The following is a 4164-nucleotide window of genomic DNA, read 5'->3' as shown; positions in this document are numbered from 1 at the left end:
TTTACACGTCCTCACACACAACTCTCACTTCTACGCGGTCCCATGTACTCAGAGTATCTCCGAGTGTCCTATCCGTTCTCAAGATAATTCACGAACGTCACATTAATTAAGCCTCACGCAGACTCTCCCCAGCGACACATGCAAGAGGCCCAAACCCAACTTCCTCCAGATGTTGAGGGGTAGAAAATCACAGAACCAGATAAAGCCTTCGAAAGTGACGGGTAAATATAGTGATCAAAATGACACTCTGTCATATTTGATGCATACGTGTTGAAACAGCTGTTGGCGAGTACTCATGGTGGAGATCTGCATACTCGAGACTCAGATGACGGTAATCATTTCTTGTTCGGGAAGGGAAGCTGAATGAGGCACTCACGCTAGGGAGAGGGAGGGAGGGAGGGATGGGGTCACACGCGATGCTTTTCCTTTGTGATGCCGCTGCGGTCATACTTGATTTAGTACTTGAGAGTGAGAGGGAATGCAAGACACCGCCTTTGTTTCCCGCCCTGAACTTTCATGAAATTCAATTTTCATGTTTGGTTTGTTTATTCTTTCTTTTAAAAAGTGATATGAATAGTCTTCAGATTAGTCTGTGAACCACGTACCAAAGTGATGTGTAACTCACCCCCCCCCCCCCCAAAAAAAAAAATATATAATAATAATAAATAAATAAATAAAATAAATAATGATGATAAATAAATAAGTAAATAAATCAAAAGATAAATAAATAAATGAGTAAGAGTAACAAAAACAACACTCGAAATCAGTATTTTGGTGCCTCGGGAAGGAACCTCGGAGCCGTGAATAGTGCTCCTTTGTCAAGGGCAACAGATGGCATCCCTCACGTTGCCAACCCTGCTTTGTCAAGGAGGACCTTTTACGTCAGTGCTTTATGGAAGGCAACAGACGAGCCTAGACTTTCCATCCCAAACAGAAGAATCCCAGTCCTGTTCGTCTCGCCTTGATGCTGCTCTCTCTCAACTTGAGTGCGATTAGGGGGGGGGGGGTCTCTCCAGCAGGCCGAGACGGGAGTTCAGAAAGGGAACGGCACTCTCTTTAGGCTGATGTGTACTTCAAGGGAGCCACACATATGCCGTAAGCCTTCTTTGCCGTCAGTAGGGGTGCTGTTTTTAGCCCTAATGACTCACGGCCAGATGGGATTAGGGTTTTGCTTTGAGGAATATTAGGGGCCTTGTAGCCCTCAGAAGAGGGGTCTTGTTCCTTTAGTACCACTGGGGGGGTCTAGTAGTAACGTCATTTGCTTCATGCATATTCATGGCCCTCATTAGACATCAGACATAATAACGAATACAGAAACACACCGAATAATACACAAAGTAATACGCACACGCACACACAAACACATTCAGAATCACACACACACACACAGAATCTCACACACACACACAGAATCTCTCTCTCACACACACACACATACAGAATCACGCACACACGATCAGTCTCTCTCTCTCTCAAATACACACGTGCTCACGCACGTACACAGGTACACATAAACACAAGTCACATCCAAACATTAACCCACTAACTCTCACTCACGTACAGCCTCCCCTCTCCCTCACATCCAAACATTAACCCACTAACTCTCACTCACGTACAGCCTCCCCTCTCCCTCTACTCGCATTCTCACACCTATACACCCCAAACACGAATACACACGCACAAAATGTCTATGTATACCGTTTTTTCCCCATTTTCTTTTTCTTTTCTTTTTTATTCATGCTTGTCTCTACACGACGTCGTGTCTGGACGCGATGTCATGCGAAGCTGAACGAGTCTAGGAGCTGCCATGAGACGAAGACCACGCCGCGTGCTCTTCCTTTCGTGCGTCGTGCAGCATCCCTCCCCATCGATCTTGCAGGGTGTTGCAAAGCTTGCCAGGCCCGAACCCCTGACCAAAAATGAGACCGCAGCCAAGAGCGAGTGACTAAGATCAATGTAAATGAAACCGCTCCGCTTCGACACGGCCCGACGCGACCCTAATCGGTGGACGTTGACCGATGCGCGCGACAGGTCGGACCGACGGCGGTTTCGGCTTTGGACTAGTGCGACGGACGCTGTCTTTGGGATGGAGAGATAGCAGCGCGAACGGCAAGAAAACGAAGGATTTGAATGCTGAAGAAGGGAATGACAGAATTAGGTAGGGAAGACTTGTCGGTCATTAGAGACCCCGTTTAGGAATGGGACAAAGCTGCAGCAAAAGAAGACGAAGAAGTTAGGACTATCTCTTCCTCTTTGTTTTTAGGGGGGAGGGTGTCGGCAGTAGTCGTGGTCACTTTTTTTTTTTTTTTTACTAATTATCAGTATTGCTGTTATCTTTCAATTTTATCTTTCGAGAGAAAGATGGTAACTGGTAATGTCGAGTGGGGCTGCAATAATTAATATTTAAGTCATCATTAACAGGTGTAAGAAACTAAAGTAATGATATTCTTACTGATGTAAATGGCGTGTGTGGAGGTACGTGTGTATGTGTTTATCGGTGTTTCTTGTCAGTAACAGTGTTGAAGATGATTTTTTCAGTATTATTACCATTATCATCATTAGTGCAACTATTAAGATCAATAATATTTATATTTTTTATCCATACTATTACCATAGGCAGTGTTGTTGCTGTTGAAATTTCCATTAATAACAGAAAGCAATTATCTATTTTCCTTATATTTCATTACTGTTCTAAGTATCGGTGTTTTTTTAAGTATCATCATAAATATCCTTAAAGTCAACTTAAATAGATGCAGCAAATTACATTGTGTTGGAACTGAAATTTTCTGATGCGGGTGATTTTTAAGTTCCACTTTCAGTATTGATAGCAATGATAGTGCTGTTGTTATTGTTGTCTTTTGCTTTGTTATATTATCACTGCCATTGTCTTGTTCTATTAGCACAATCGCTCTGACTTACATGGTCATGCTTTTTAAATAGATAATCATGATAATAATCATAGTTACTACTGCCATCGCCTCATCGCCCTTGCATCTCATATTCTTGTTTGCATCGTTGTTGATAGTGATCATGCAATTATTCTATTACATCATCGTCATCATTATATCGTGTAAACAGTAGTGTTTGTTGATTCATCGCTTTCAGTGGGATCGGAGAAAGAGAAATAAATGAGCGTAGATAGAAGAGAAACACAAAGGAAAGAAAGACGAAAGAAAATAAGCAGAAAGTGATGGTAATGTAACAGCAAAATTAGGAATAATATGTGGAGACGATAGATAGGGCAGAAGGAGGAAATAATGAAAATATGTAGTTGGAAAGAAAAGGAGCTCTGGGAGTAGAGTACAATGGAAGAAACATTCATAAATGATAAAGAGAAGAAAACCGAGGGAGGAATGAAAAGATAGATCAGTTTGGCTAGAAGGAAACAATAAATGGAGAAAGAAGAAGAGAAAATAGAATAAAAGGAAAATAGTAGTAGGAGGAGATGAAGAAAGAAGAGAAACGAATAGGAGGAAGAGAGAAGGCGAGAAAGAGTATCACCTCTCAGCTCCACACCGACCCAGAGTGTAATCTGACGCGGCCATGTTATCCGTGAACCATCTAACACAATGCTGCAAGGCGACACCGTCACAATATCAGTCTCGGGCCTTCGACACGCGTGAGGCAGCCTAAGGAAATAGACGCAAGATTAAGAAAACAAATGAAACGCCGCGAGGAGAGTCGGCGGAGCGATTACACCGGGGGAATAACAGAGGAGCGATCTCGCCTGTGGGACGACGCGGCGGCAGGGTCCCTGCGTCGCTGGGGTGTGCCCCAAGGAGAGCTCCTGCGGCCCTATTCTTTGGCGCGGGTTGGGATACGTGTGTTTATCTGAATTATTAAGAGCTTTGTTGCCATCATTGTTGATATCATTATTATTAATGTTATTTGAATTTTGGTGGGACGAGGGCTATGGTGGATTTGAGGTCGCTCTTGGGAGAAAAATAGATCAGATAGGAGTCATATGTTGATACTGTTTGATGTAACACTGATAATGTAGAGAATCAATAGGCTGTAGAATATGAGCATATATATGTGTGTGTGTGTGTGTGTGCATGCGTGTTTGCAAAGAAATCTGCAAACATGTAAATAAACAATCAAATATATATGTATAAATGTTTAGAAAGAATGAATATTTCGTCTTATCCAAATTGCCTACAAGAA

The sequence above is a fragment of the Penaeus vannamei genome, chromosome 4 (genome assembly GCF_042767895.1).
Source record: "Penaeus vannamei isolate JL-2024 chromosome 4, ASM4276789v1, whole genome shotgun sequence".
NCBI classification, from domain to species: Eukaryota; Metazoa; Arthropoda; class Malacostraca; order Decapoda; family Penaeidae; genus Penaeus; species Penaeus vannamei.
The sequence above is the reverse complement of the archived record's forward strand: the minus strand, read 5'-3'. Positions refer to the sequence as shown.